This window comes from Rhea pennata, chromosome 14 (assembly GCF_028389875.1).
Source record: "Rhea pennata isolate bPtePen1 chromosome 14, bPtePen1.pri, whole genome shotgun sequence".
Taxonomy (NCBI): domain Eukaryota; kingdom Metazoa; phylum Chordata; class Aves; order Rheiformes; family Rheidae; genus Rhea; species Rhea pennata.
Genome location: NC_084676.1, coordinates 19023537 through 19039402, shown reverse-complemented (window position 1 = coordinate 19039402; position 15866 = coordinate 19023537). Strand labels below are relative to the sequence as shown.

Sequence of the window (15866 nt, the reverse complement as noted above, 5' to 3'; positions counted from 1 at the left end):
AGACCGCATCTGTTATTTACTGTTCTGCTCGGCTGAGCGCGGCAGTATTTGACAGAGGCGGAGCGGACGCAGCGGCCTGGGGAGAGGAGGAGCGCGCTGAGCCCTTCCCGCCGCCGAGCGGAGCTCGGGGCAGCCGCCGCTCGGCAGGCTGCCGCGCTGGCCCGCCGCCGCGCACCTCAGCGCGGCCCCGAACGCGCCTCGCGGCGGAAAAGCGGCGGCGCAGCCCGCGCCGGGGCCCTGCGGCCGCCGAAAGCGCCGCGGCCCAGCGCCGGAACCGGGCCGCGGCCGGCGGGAGGAGCGGCGCCGCTTCCTCCCTCCGCTCTGCCCCGCGGACTCGTCTGCTCCGGAGGAGTTGGGGGGGGGGGAGAGGGAGAGGTTGGCGCGCGCGGGCGGCTTCGCGCCGGGCCGCGCCTGAGGCGGCGCGTTGCGGCTGCGCCATGGCCGCGCCGCGGGCCTGGCGCGGCGCCGCGGGCCGAGCTCGGAGCGCGGGCGCGCTCCTGCCCTCGGGTGCTTCCTCCGTACCACTAACCCGAGCCGTAAACGTGAAATGCCGAGCTGTGAAACCGCCTCCTCCCGCTGCCGCCTCCCCGGAGGTGCCCCGTCCGAAGGGCCCAGCCTCGCGGCTCAGCCCCTCGGGCTGCGGGTGCCCGCGGGAGCGAGGGGGCCCCGCCGCGGGCCGCGAGCGGCGGAGAGGCCGCGGCTCGAGGTGGCGTGGCTGGAGCCTGTGCGGGGGGCGTTCGTGTTAACGGTCGATGAATTCGGCGTGCCAAACAGACCACCCTTTAAATATTTAGAGACGAGGAGCTCCCTAATAAAAGATTTACAAGAAAAAAGAAAGATTGTTATGGTGCCATTTAGAAACTCTAACAAAATAGATACTACAGACAGACAGTAAAATATTTTTGTTTAGCACATCATTATTCTGCGAGAATAGCCATTGATAAGTATCAAAACGCAGAGGAGAGGAAGAGCCTTACCACCTGGCCGGACTTCCCGACTTAGTGTTTTTATTTGCGTATTCTACTATTTACGGAAACTGTCCTAGGCAAATACTATGCTTTATTTGTTTAGGGCTGGTTTTTGGATGAGGAAAGATGTAACAGCGGACTGTTGATAACGGGTGAGTTGGCCGGGAAGCGTTCGCCACCTCTGCTGTTGTCGGTGCTCCGCAGTGCAGGGAAAGCCGAAAGGCTCCTTGGTCTCCACGTGGGAGCAGTGACCACGAGGCTCCAGCTTAGCCGCTCGGCCGCTTGTTTGCGAGGAGCCTCAGTTCCAGCCTCTGCTCCGGCACATTTTTTTTTTTAATTAAGTTTCCAGATAAAACAATTACCTGGCATTCTCTCTCTGGTTTCATTAATCTTTATAATGGAAGAGCTTCAACAGAGTATACAATATATTTATCTACACTGTAGCGTTTTTTTTTTCTTTCCTGGGAAGTAAGAACTATGGGTTTGAAATTTCTCAGGAAGAGGCTAGGAAAGAACTCAGGCCCCAGGCTGCTATACGAAAGTACAGAAATACAACGGTACCTTCTCTTCCTGTATTTTAAATGCACTGACCTTGGTCCATAGAAGGAGGATTTAAGGCACTCTCCTGTATCAAGTATTCCTTCTGACCAGCTCTAGACAACCGCCTATCAAGCCTTCACTGTCCGGTTCGAAGCCCCTAGTTTCTCTGCAGAGTGTAGACCAAGATGTTGCACTACTCCATGTTGTAAAACCCTGTTTGGATCTAGTCTTCAGGCCGTATGAAAGGAATGTAAGCAGAGTGGTGAGTGATTTAGGATGCATTCTTTTTATTTCATAAAAAAGTTTAGGGATAAAACCAGTTGAAACCTAGGAGCCCAAAGAAGACGCGTGTGTTATGCATGTGTGGACAGTTTATCTTTAGATGTTCTTTATTTTTTTTTCCTATCTTTATTAAAAAAGTAACCAAATAAAAAATCTGTTTTCTTCATATGGAAAAAAAAAATAGGATAAGAGGCAAAAGCAAAAATAACTAAATCTAAAAAGAAAAAAAATAAGAGACCCCCATTGCAAAACTTCATGCTTTTCAGACTGCTGTGAATTCAAAGGACAGAAGATGTCATTTTCAGGTAGAATACGCCTTAGATAACGGATATATAGGACATTTTCCCAGTATCTCATGGACAGTATATACAATAGGCAAGGAAAAGGCTTTCTGAGCTGATTATACAATCATAAGAAGTTGAGGTAGCACTATTGAAAATTAATTTTTCAAATTGGGTGTTTGAATAGGTTTTTTGTTTAACATTCTTATTGCACCTTGAGTTTGTCTCATATCACAGCTGCCATGACCAGAGAACAAAAGGTAAACAGAACTTTTTAGATTCTGATAACGACTATAATTAACATCACGAGGCTGTGGAAATTGCAGTATTCCCTATGGATTTCTTGTCGTGCTCCTGTGTTGCTGCACTGATGATAAAGATTTTTAAACAGGATATCTTCAGTGTTTGGAATTGTCCTGCCATTGACAGTATTCCTGCTCTCCATGGCTGCTCTCCATGGCATCTGTGAATCTGTTCTTAATACTTATGCTAGAACTGTGTTTCTGAGCTAGTCTAGCTGAAAACTGCATCTTGTCATAAAGTAAGCATATTACTTTTAAGCGGCGTATGTTGTTCAGTATCCAAAGAGAAGCCTTTCTTCTTACGATGTGGTCAAAGCACACAACATGGGATTTTTTTGAGCTAGTTAGTAAAACGTTAGTAAAAGCAAGTATATTTTAAAATCCCAGTATGAGAATATTTTAACCAAGAATTCAGTGATGTCATAAAATAAATTATTTTTGCTCTTAAACCTGTGCCAGGGCCAGATCAAACTATGGTATAAAGGCAGTATTATGGTATTGCGGCGCTGACTGATTTATTAGAGGCCTTGCAGAGGAGAAGGCCATTAGCACTGAAGTGTGTAGCCTATCTGAGCCTCCACCTGTAGCACAGAGTGGTCAGTCCTCAGCCAGTACGACTGTAAAGATCTCATATTTCTTTGCTCATTTTTAAATTTTGGTCATTAACTGCCGTGTCTGATTAATTTCTAAGCTGACAGATTTTGACAGCTGCCAGTTTGGTTCACACAGCGTAGACTGAGCAGGGGAGCTGCGCAGCTGGAACGGATACCGTGGCCCGAGCTACGGCACTGAACCTGGCACAGGGACACATCCCGACGCTCTCTACGCTGGGAACAACGTAGAACCTAACAGATGTACTGATCAGGGGACTATTTGTCTTCCAGGCACCTGAGGACCCGTGTTAGTTTCATCCTAGATGAGCTGTTACTTACAAATCGGTGAATATGTACATGTTACTTTCAAAGTTCAAATCTGAACTTTTCAGTGTCCAGCTTCACTATCAGATTATTAATAGCATTATCTATTTACATTATTTATTTATTATGTATATTTCTCTTTAAGTCTGACTGGACGTGAAGAGTTTCAGAGTTTTGTCCAGTATTCTGCCACACAAGTACAATATCTGATAAATGTAAATATTGTTATCTTTATTACTTAATGTTATTGCTGTTATGGTGGGAGTAGACGTGAGGAGTTTAGCTCTGAAATATGGTACTTTACACAGACTGAGAAGCAAATTGTCTTCAATGACTGACCAAAGCTGGGAGTAAGACAGAAATACCATCTCTTTTGAATTAATTATGAACCACGCAGCTCTTGCTGTTATCTGTTTACACATTATTGGCCTTGTGAGGTACTGGAGAGAGATTGCCTTTCACTGTCTGGTCCAAATGTACTTTAAGTCCAATTTCCCTAAAAAGACTGCTCACTTTACTCGTTGAAAGGGTCATTGTGTTAGTTATTACAGTGTTTTCTTTGTGCTCGCTTTCCCTGAATTCCAGTAACTATTTTGTAGAAAAGTTTGAGAGTGAACTTTTGATGCCTGTGAAAGCTGCTTCATTGACTTTATTGACTCCAGAGGCTGAAGTTCTTTATCCACAGAGATCTTTAAAAGGACACTAAAAAGTTTCAGCCAGAGCTTATAGAATTTGGTACTTATGGTTAAGTATTATGGGCCCAATGCTGTTCCCATGGAGACCGAAAGGAATTTTTCCATTGAATTAAGTGGTGGCAAAGCATACCCTTTATTAAGTGGGAAAAGGAGTAGACTGGAAAGCTCAGTTTGTTGTTACGGGGTTTGTTTGCTTGCCTGCTTTTCTGTACAAAGAAAGAAACCAGAAGAAATTATAGATACTTATGTTGTGATACATCTGCTTCATACTTACTGTGTTTGTAGGTAAAACTGTGTTTGCAGCTACAACGGGATATGCCAAGGGGCAACAGTAGAGACATCTTTGTTTCACTTGCTGCTAGGGTCTTGAAAATCTGGATGCGTGGAGGGTGCTTCAGTTCACCACGTGTCTCCTGGTTGGGAGAGGTCAGCAGCAGTACAACTGGTTTCTGTTGGCAGATGTTATTAGTGCTTCTTTAACAGAAGGTTGTGTGCCAGGTGTAAGGGCACAGTTTAATGTAAATTTGTTAAAACACCCCCGCTTGTTAACAGTAAATTTTGATGATTTCCTAGAACACAAAGAAATCAGAAATATACTCACATTTATAAAAAGGGTTTCCATTCTGGATGTTTGTGATACCTCTCAAATAAGCAGTTGTCAGAAGTCTATGCTGAGCAGACTGCTTCATCCAAAGTGAATTCACTGCTTGAGTGAGGGCTCTACCTATATTCCACCGTAGATAAATGGCCAGATCCTGCAGTCTTACATATGAAAATCCATACTAGTTCACACAGAAAGAGAAAATCAAGGCCTAAAATAGTACAATATGGTGCTGATTTTTTTTCTAGTTGGAATTCTATCATGAAATCCTGAACTACTGAAGTCAACAGATTCATGATTGATTTAAGTGGAGTGAGGATTTTGTCTATAATGAAGTCCTTTCATTTTGGATCACTGCGAGATTTCTCTTGTTCTTTTTAGTGCCTTATGACACATTCACGCTGTCCTTGCCTCAGACAAAGGGAAATTATACTATCATAGTCTCCTTTTAAATATTTTCTATTTGAAGACTCACTGAAAAGACTCCAGAGGCAAATTCTTGGTTTAGAAGTTGCTATTTATGTCTAGACACATCTGAATGTTGTTATGCTTTGAATGTTCTGGATTGCTTGCCACTTTCTTTGTCAGGATGAACGAGTCTAGAGAGAGAGCACATTATTTTAAATTAACTTTAAATATGTTTTAACTGTATCAGGGTTCTACTTGTTGCAACTGACAAAAATACCTAACAGTATAAGCAAGACCACAAGAAAATTATTATTATTCCTGTTTTAAAGCAGAGCAGAAACATGTTCTCAATATGTGGCATTGGATTCTTTTAACATACTACTTTTTGTATTTGCATTATCATATTGTCTTAGACTTCTGGTCATGGCCATGAGCCTGCATACTAGACATGCTACACAGACAAAACCATTTTGTTGGTTTTACCCTAAAGGGTTTCAGTCTAAGTGAGACAGGTGATGACGGGGAATATAGTCAGGCAGGGAAGTACCAGAAAATAATGAAAAGATAATAACTGCCAAGAAAGAGAGTAGTCTCGCTATTGCTGATCAACTATCAAAGCTCTTGATAAACAAATAGATATATTTGGCAGTTTATATATTTCATAGAAAAAAAATATAACTACTGAGATATGCACACCTGAAGTAAGGAGCCAAATTGTCTTCAATATGTGCCTTCAGTTCCAAGAATATGTTACACAACTCAGTTTTCTTTTAAAAGGTCAAAGAATTAATGTTTCATTTCCTTTTGTCAAAGCTGTGAATCAGTCAGTTGACTCCAAAACTTTGAACAAGAGACAGTACAAAATAGGCCTCTTCTTAAGTAAATTATACATTGTAATTGTAATGTTATATGTATCAGATTTTTATTGAGCATTCTTGTTTTGGCTTGAAATTGAACTTCTAAGATTCTGCAGCTCAGCTGAAGTGTATTTTTGCAAGTACTTGGCCACTACACTTAAAGATACGGACAAGTGAGTTAGGATCTAGAGTAAAGCAACAAAAACGATCAAAGATCTAGGAATCATTACTTTGCTCACTTGTCTGGACAAAGATTGAAAGAATGGAAATTACATGACACAAAGGAGAGAAGACAGATTTAAAGCGGGGCCTGGAAGTATCCATTCCTTGGAACTGACTGCTTAGGGAGACTGCAGCAGGTCTAGAAAGACATCTGACAGGAGAGGTGTGCACGCGGTTGAGCTACCTTGAGGTCAGGTGATCACTTCAACTCATTTCCACCTCCATTTTTCTGCAGTTCCATAATTCTAGAAGGATTCTTTGAAGTACTCTAAAGTACTAAATTAAATTACTGCTTGTTTTTATTCTAAATTTTGTGTTTGCTTATTAAGCACATAAAAACTATGGAGAGTCAACATGGAAGACAACCATAACCTACCTCTCCAGCTCTAACAAGGCTCGCACATCCAATTAAAGAAGGACGGACTTACAACTCTTGTAATTATGTCTGCCTTGCTGTTGTGTAGGTATTAATGTCAAAGCATTTCTGTATGAGCTAGATTAAGAAATAAATAATTTTGTATTGTTTTTCTTTAATGAGAAACAGAGCCTCTGTGTCAATCACAATACTTCCTTTACTGAATTCAGTGAGAGCGTGGTAGGACTCACAGTAATGTCAGTCAGTCCAGTGCTGGGCATGCTCAAGGACAGATCTTCAAATTTGTTTTGGATATAAAGCATGGGAATGCACAAAAATAAATTATATAGTGCATGTCAGTTAGTTATGGTATCAAAGCTAACTGTGAACAGTCAACATAAATGGAGAGTTTGGACAGTATTTTCAGGAACATTTCATCCCTAAATCTGGAAAACAGAGGTGAGATATAAGAGTGGGACTCGTTGGTTTTCCATCACTGTAAAGCATACAGAATACTATTAAATATCTGTGTATCAGTTTATCTAACTGAGTTGGTGTTACTGCTGATTGCATGCTGTTTTACATTCTTTTTTGAAGTCTGGAGAAAATATTTCAAATGAACAATCAAAAGAATATTTTACTCTTTTCACATTCAGGATGTGGATTCTGTGAGACATTTATTCAGAAAATGAAATATTAGGGCCTGACAGGTATCTCTAACATCACTGAGTAAGCAGGTTATATGGAGATTTCTGGTACAAACAACCCAGTATTTTGATGAATATGTGAGTAATACCATTATAGGAGTTGGAAAACTAGATTAGATTGGTGATGAAATTAGTCATTTCAGTGAGTATAATAAAGCTTGAAAATTAACAATCTATTAGAATGAGTGCTGGCAGAGAAATCTATATCGTTTTGTTTCTTTAAACAAAGAACAACAGAGCACTTTGCTTTACAGTGTTAACGTCTTCGTTGCACAGGGCTAGCCGCAGTAGAAGCAGATTGCTGTACGATCTCGCAGCCTGGATGGCAGTGAGTTTTGCAAGAGGGTCGGGGAAATGTTGTATTCTCACGTGGAGCTTTTTGGTCGTGGCTTTGTGTTCGTTGTTGTTTTTGTGTACGACATTTGTCTGGGGTTCTGACGCTCTGGTTTTGGTGTTGTCGTCAAAACGACGCCGACCGTCTCTATTAGCTGAAGGAGTTAGGAGCTCTGAGACCTTCGATTGTAATTACATTGCTTCAAATGTCAGGTTCTTCAAAAGCACATCGCTTTTGGTGATAGAAACCTAAGCAGCTTAGGTGATAGAAACCTAAGCAGCTTAATAACTTCACGGTGCCTTACGCTGTATTGGGAATCTCCCTGCACAGAGAATCTGGTAGGGGAAATCTGAGTCACAGTGACAGCTTTAACAAACAGGAAGACAGTGAAGGAAAGTGAGTATGTGATGAGCTCGGAATAGGTGAGTTGATGATTTGCTATTTATAGATGCACTAAGAGGCTCAAAGACAGGATCTCCAGACAGGGACAGTATTTGGTACTGTATGAAAATCATTCCCCTTCAGAGTTGCAAGTGAAACAGAATTTGTAGCTGGCGTAGTCTCAGTGCCCTGATTCTATAAACGCTTTTCTATAAAAATGCAGCTTTCGGTGAGAGACTCAAAGACAGTACATTTTAGCAATACGGACATTGCTGAATTTTATCTTTCTGTTCTTTAGCAAGCATATTTTGTTTTAACAGAGGAAGAACGAAATGATGCCATGTATCTTTTCAGCTGTAGCTGAGCTTTTACATTAACTGCAGTCTCACTTCATTATTATAGGTTATAATTCAGGAATGAATTTGGTCAATTTACTGGAAGATTCTCCATGTTGTCAGGCAATTCTGGAAAGTTGAGTTGTAGGATTTAAATACAGTAACATGTTGTCATGAGAAACATTAATTATTACAGAATCCAGTTGCATCTAACTAATCTCCATCATCTCAAATGAAAAACAAAGAGAGTGTATTAGTTTCAGCTTTTGATAAAGGGTGTCATGTCAGAGCTACCTTCTGAAAAAAGAGGGGACTGTAGAGCTCAGACTGCCGGTTAGAAACCTTATAATTCTTACCTGGAGACCAACATAAAAATGAGTCTGTGGGTTGTATTTAAGAGATGGCTGTACAATAAATCTGTCTACTGCAGCTGGCACAGAACTGGCACTCTTGATGGGAGTCTTAATATAGAGATCAAAAATTAAATTAACAATTGCAAATGTGTTACTTGTCTAAACCCTGGAAGTTGTCCCTCTAAGGCAATGCAGAGCCATAGTGCTAGGCGGTGCTGAGAAACTGCTGGGAAGGCGGTAGTCCTTCCGAGGGGCTGATCCAGTGCTGCTCTGTGCTAGGATGTGAAGTGGTGCCGGGGACTGTCCCGCGCCCTGGGATGCAATCATCCGCGCTTGCTGTTGTTAGGCTGGGCCCTAGCGTGGCTTTGGCTTGTGTCAGCACTTTCCCAGACAGTTCCTAGACGTGGCTTAAGAGTTGGCTTGGGCCATTTGCAGTACACAGTTTGGACATGCCGCTCTGTTTTGACGAGTAGAAGACTTTAGTAGCAAGCATGACGGCCATCCTGTGCTAGCTGGCCCCAGTGCCAGAGAATGGTCCCAGCATGTTCAATTTAGTAAGACAGAGGTACCCCTTTTCTCGTGATAGTACCATAGGAGAAAAAAACTCCAATTAAAAGAAACCATGAAATATCAGACATTAGAATCCTACAAACAAGTTAAAAGTTTTATCATGAAATATTTTCTGTCTTTCTTTAAATCACAAGTAACACATTTGAGCTATGAAGTCAATGAATCTGTCTCAGCCCCTGGCTAGACCCCCGTCTTGCATCCGTCGGAGTCCGGGATCAATGTCAGGCTTGTTTCATGGGTGCTGAATTGAGTGCTTAGCGCCCGGCTCTGTACGGCTGCGCGCTCTGAAATCCTGATGAGTTCGATGAGCACTGAAAGAGCGCATCGCCTCTGAGACTCGGGCAGATACTGAAGTCAGTGAAGCCTCACTGAAGTCCGTGTCACAAGCTTAAAAAGGTCAGTTATATATTCACAAAAGCCCGTAAGAGTTGAATTGTGCCTTGATTGAGACTATACTGGAAGTAATACATATGATTGTGTTGATGTTTCCATTATTTCCTGGCAAGGAAAAATCCAGACTTGTTTCTGACATTTGTACGCAATACAAAGCTAGCAGGCTGATTTGTATTCAACTGCTGCGTATTGAGACTGGTCATCGCTCTTGTAAATGGTAGATAGGAGGAACTGCTATAGCAGAGAAATATTTCTTCTGTTTTAGGATAGATTTTAACCATAGTCCTCCAGCTCCTAATAACCAAAGCAAGAATTATGTGTCTAACATTCTGTGCCCCACACTTAAAATTATTTATTCCGTGATGTGCAGGAAGGAAGGAGACGTGTGCAATCTCCATTCTTGTTAACAGGAACTGTGCACCTAATTCTCTGTGCATTGTACTGAAAATGAACTAGTAAGATGCGTTCTGCATCAGCAAAAAGGCTCCCTTATTCGGCTGGAATGAGAACACGCATGCTATAACTTGGGAGTAAAGAAAATCACTGTAAACGATTTCTTTAAACAGGGTCTGATGGGTTTTTCTCTAGATTTTTGCTGAGAGTGAAGATTCTGCAGTATTTTTTCTCCTTTCTCCTATCCAATTGCTAACCTTTCAGTTGCATGCATTTCTGCTGCTTCTAGCACTTTCAGTCTAATGACAGTTTTTCATCTCTGCGTTAGCTTATGGCTAAAACAGTCCTTGCAACAGTAATCTTAGTTACTTCCTTTCCTGTATAATTATTTCCATTTGTTCCCAGTCTCTCTCCCTCAGGGAAGGGCTTCCTGGAATCTCACCTTGACAGATCAGTCCTCAGAATTCCTCTGCTTAGTGCAAATGGCTTCACTGCAGGGGTCAAAATCAGCAGACAGCACCTTTGTGAGACATATTTTCAAGTTGTGGTGATACCTTATTCTTAGCTTGTATGCTGCTTAAATCAGGACTGGAATTTTGTTAGTTGGCTACTCAATTAATAAAAAGTGCATTTGTTTCACATGCATGGTTATGGTGATACACATAACTGGGACTTATTCTGTCTGGAAACTTGCAAAACGCTTCGCAGAAGTGTTGTGAAGTACTATTAATCACATTTCCGAGACCCAAAACTAGTGCAAGGAGCAGAGTAAGTTTGTCTGCCACTGTTACTCAACAAGTCACTAAAATAAGCAGAAATGCAAATTCAAACTCGAATCTCCTCACTCAGCATCCTTTGTGTTAACCACTCCCTAGATCCTAGATCTTTTTTCTACAGCAAAAGATATAATATAAAATCATGACTCAGACTTTTTCATTGCAGCAAATTTGTTTGTATTCCATCTGACTTCATCAAAGCATAGTTATCTGGCTTTTTACTGTACCTGGAGCTTTTAAAATGGCTTTTATCTCTGAATCTGAAGGATTCTCAATCTGATCAATGTTAATTAATTAAAAATTACTGAAATTAGAGAGGGGGAAGAAGTAGTTACTTATCTGCTCCATTCATGTGACAGCTCAAAATTATCCTGGACGTTCTTGTTCATGCCCTTCAAGAATCCCGTCTCCCTTCGCGACGGACAACCGAGAAGTCCTGTTTCCTATCGGAAGTCGAAGTGAGGTGTGTAAGGCGAAGGCAGGAGCGGCTGCCGTTTTGTGAAGGCATACGTTCGCGTGTGGCCTCAGCACGTTCCCACGAACTGGGCAGCCGCACGCCCGCCGTTCCTGAGCAGCACGCGAGGAGCGGCGGAGACTGCGCTGGCGTACCCTGCCTCCGGAGACAGCTCTGCGGTGCTGCCGCTGGAGCCGTCCCTTCCCGGCGCTCCGCCGTGCTGCGATCTGCCGGCACTTCTGAGGCTCATCTGCCAGAGAAGGCTGTCCCTCTGCAACGAAAATAAAATTCAAATCAATACAGGTAATATCAATTTTGCCTGTTTTGATCAGGAACAGATTTAATTAAACCATAACCAGCTACTTTGTGTGGAAGTAAGTGTCCATACAGTCTTCAGTCTAACCGTACTGCTTTATAGACACATTTAAAGTTATGCAGCAATACAACTTTCTTCTGCAGCAAAGCGCTTCGAGAGTCCTCAGAATCCTATGGCACCAAGTCATAGAAATATAATATGAAGGTCTAGGACATCTGACTGTAGGAAACTTATGAATGCTGTCTGAATTCATGGAACTGTTGTATTATTTAATGCCGTGCTGCATAATGACCCAGACGTTTGTTTCAGAATTTATGTTGCCTACTTCAGGCCTGAGCTTAAAGAGTTGTGAGAGGAGCAACTGAGAGTCGTTCATTGCCATAACCTGCCATCCTTCGGGAAGCGGTCGCAAATCCTGACCTGCGTGAGAGGCAGGGGAAGTCTCCTCTCTCAAAGCGATGGACAACAGCGGAAAATCTTCAGCAGAAAGTGAAGAGTGAAGACAAATGTGTATGTAAGTGCTATTAAATGGGGACATACCTGGTGCTGGAAGCGGTCGTGGCTGGCAACTGCGGGCACGTGTCAAGGGGAGCTCACCGCAGAGCTGCGGACAGCCTGTGACCGGGGAGGAGACTGGGCACCCTGAAGCTGGGCACCGACAGAAGCTGGGTGACGGTATTGATTGTGAAGGGCTTGGAATTGCCTGGAGATATTTCAGGATTTCAGGTTATATTCTGTTAACAGATGTTTTTTCTTTACCCTTTGGTGTTTTTAGTGCAGATTTACATGCCTAGACTGTATAATTATTGATTTTGCAACTGTATTCACCAATACATCTGCATAGATGAACCAGTTTTCTTTCTTTATTTTTAGCCTTCTTGTGTCTTCCTCCTCTTTGGTCTGGGAACTCTAAAATGTGAAGGAAGTATATTTGTTGAAGAATCTATATAGTTGCAGTCTTTTCGTTGTGTTTACTTTTCCTTGTACAGGATCCTCAACTGTTGTTGCTGGGATGGTTCTACAGTGACTATTCATTGCTAATTATTAGACAATATAAATAAAATACTTTCTTCTTTGTAAACCTGGGGATAAAGTCTAGAACATCAGATTTCATTTGTTTTAGCTAGAGTAGAACTAAACTTTCTGTGTTGCCTCTTGGTTTTCATAGTACAGACTCGGTCAGTTAAGCATGTAAAATCTGGTGAAATAAACCCTAGAGACCAAGTTTAAAGTGTATCTGGTACTGTCCAGAACTCTGTTCCATTTAGAGTGGTTGCCCAAACTCAGCGTGCAAGGCTTAATAATAGTTAATTACTCTAAGGTAGTTATTGAAAAAAGTGGTTATGGACAGATTTCATGTAAGCATGCCATTTAACAGCATTAAATTTATGTTCTTGTGGTGCAGACAGTCAGTAATCAAATTTCCATTATTTAGTGTGATGGGTGTGAACAGACAAGAAAAATACTGAGTCAACAGACTACTAATTAGAGATCTGCAAGTATCCTGTTTTAAATATGGCAGAGAAATAAGGAGATTTTTTCCCAAAAGGCTGGTCATCTAGTGAGTAAACATAACTCTAAGTCTTTTAAAGTCTTTTTAAGTCTTTTCCTCTTTTTCTTTTTTACTTTTTCTCCTGAAAAACATGCTCTGCTGGGTGTGCCATTAAATAAACCAAAGGAAAGGAATCTGTACAGGGCCTGTAGCAAGAATTTGTCATGGACAAAAATAGTGAAACGAACGCGTAAGTGTCTTTTGAAGACAGGAGGTTAAGTAATTTGCCGTATAAATTAGTCAAAATTGCTCTAGAAATCATGGAGCAGCTTAAAAGTATGATGGGACTGTCTACTATAAGTGATTCTTAGTGCTAGATTTATAGTATATTACTGTCTCCTCTATTTTTTTTCTATTTTGGATGCACTGCTCGGTTGTATGTGGTCATTAGTGCCAGGTGATTGTGAGAAGCTATGAAACTTCAACCACTCATTGTGAAAATATGAGAACAGCAGGCATTCCAGCTGCTGGGGAGGAAGCAGCTCTATGTTTCATCCGGAAAACTAGGACTTCATTAGAAACTTTGTCTTTTGCCATCATGTAACTTTTCTGGCTTTTGCCTCAAAACCGTACATCTTAGCTATGTCAAACGTGTTGTGAGACTTTACTTAATATTAATAAAGCCCATTATAGAAAACTAGCCATAGATAGGAGATTCTGCAAAAGGTAAAATCATAATAATAATGATCAGAGTACCTGTGTTGCTTGGATACTGAGAGATGTCCTGGTTTGTTCCTCAATATTTGCCTTTGATTACAATTATTTCTCCCCCAACTTGTGGAAAAGGAATTTTAAAACAGCTAAATGGTTCCATTGACAGTGATGACAAAAAAGAACGTTATCTATCTAAGCTTTATTTATTATTATTTTTTTTTATTTTTTTTGCAATTTGGTCCTTGGTCTGCCAGCTGAAGGCTTCACCAAGATCTGTTAGCAGTAGCACACCACAAGAGTCAAAAGTGTCAGACAATAGTACCTGCTAGTTTAGAGCACATTGTGTGTTTATTTGCTTGGTTTCTTTGCAGAGTATCTTTCAAGCAATCCTCATTACTCATCTTCCAGTCTGTCTTCAGGATTTTTGGGACTTGTTCCTAACCAGATGACATATCTGCCAATATATCTATTTCCCAGCATAGACTTTGGCCATTAATCTGCAAACACATGCTTCATCACAACGGATGTACAGAGAAGGAGCTATACCTATCCCACTAGGTTTTGGATAAAATCTTGAAATAAAGCAACTACATATTCCACTGCTGAAAAACCCGCAACAAAAGTACGCAAGCTTAAAAATAAACACATAACTGGCATATTCAGATAATCAAGGGTGCTGATTGTCTAGATATTTCTGTGAATAAATCACTTGGATGTAGTAGAATAAAGTAGGTAGTCACCACTGGAGCCTGATTAAACTAACAAAAAGTGCTGCCTGATTAGATTCAACTTTATGCCATTAATAGCTGGTATTTGAGTAAGTGGGAAAAAACAGAGAGATGGGATCCAGACACATAAGCTGATCCAGATTTGGAGAAAGAAAAACTCAAGGTTCAAAATCAGTTTGGGATCTGAGTTTTATACTGAGGCCCCTCTCTTCAGAATGTATTAAATCCAATTCCTGGAAGTAAAGCCTTTGTGTTGTTCCTGTGTAGGAAACTTGTATTTGCTACCATACTTTATGTAGAAATGACTGACTGAAATCTTACGGACTTTTGAAGGCATGCATTGTCAGTACTGAGTTTACTTTAAACAAAGACAAAATGCTAAAGCACTCCGTGGGTTAGATATATACAGAAGTATGCATGAGAAGATGCTTCATCGGTTCCTATTGTTTGCAATCCAACATTTTCGCAGGTTAGCACATGTATTCTGTTTAAGTTTTTTGATTACATAATACCAAAAACATACATATTTATAGCTTGCTGAATTAGATAAATTCTCCAGATGTGGCTTCCTTTTAGTTAAGTGGAGATGAATAGAGATCAAAGCCTTTGATCTTTAGCCTGGCTAAAACTCGTTGCTGACATAAGCCTCTAGGAAATTATGCAGCAAGGGGAACTGGCCATTGTGAACTTCGATGTAGAAGCATCTAAACAAAACGTATGGGGAAAAGCTTGTGGAGGATATACACCATTGAGTCCCTACTAGTGAAAGTAAAGGGCAGTTTTCAATGAATCCTTTACTCTTAAACAACATATTTAAGCAGCTTGATTTTATGTTCCAGCTCAAAGATGATTTAAGACTTTTCAGTGCATGTATATCCTCCATGATACACAGAACTGGCAGAAATTGTTATCATGAGCTAAGTTATAGCCTCTATTAAGGCTATTTCCATTGCTCCAGATGTGTAAAGGAGACTTATAGCTGAGTTCCTGGTATAGTGAGATCCCTAGTGTGTCCTAGGATCAGCATCACCAAGTCGAAGATATCTTCTTCATGACCCTTGAAAGAAATGATGAATAGCCAGGGAGCTGCAAATTCAGATTGAATTCTAGCCATAAGAAAACTTTATAGAAGTCTTAGCAAGTTAGACAAACAGCACAGTTTGGAAGCTCTTACCTTGTACCATAGGCTATCCTAGCCATCACAGATGCAAAGCAGTGCAAAATGGTGTGCGGCCACTTCTTTGTATCTCTGTAGCTTCATGTGCTACACAGCACAGCCACAGAACCACATGGCTGTGTGGGTGACATTGCCAAGAGAGCTTGGCCTTCGGTGGCCACAGACCGCTTCATGAACTGTTTTGTATAAATGAAGCTGATAGTTTAGATTCAGACTTACCAACACCAGAAGAAAAAATTCCGATCTTCAAGAGCACCCCAGTACAGGTGGCCCACAGCAACCTGGACAAGGGTCTAAAAACTAGGCAGAAAAGGG

General features: G+C 41.4%; 1 long non-coding RNA gene across 1 annotated transcript; it reads left to right on the top strand.

The window, feature by feature from the left end:
• The first annotated feature begins 678 nt into the window (after window positions 1–678).
• On the top strand, window positions 679–12521 carry LOC134146934 (uncharacterized). The gene is made up of 2 exons (XR_009959911.1): window positions 679–9504; window positions 11030–12521. It is a non-coding gene; the product is annotated as an uncharacterized LOC134146934 (long non-coding RNA).
• Window positions 12522–15866: the final 3345 nt, after the last annotated feature.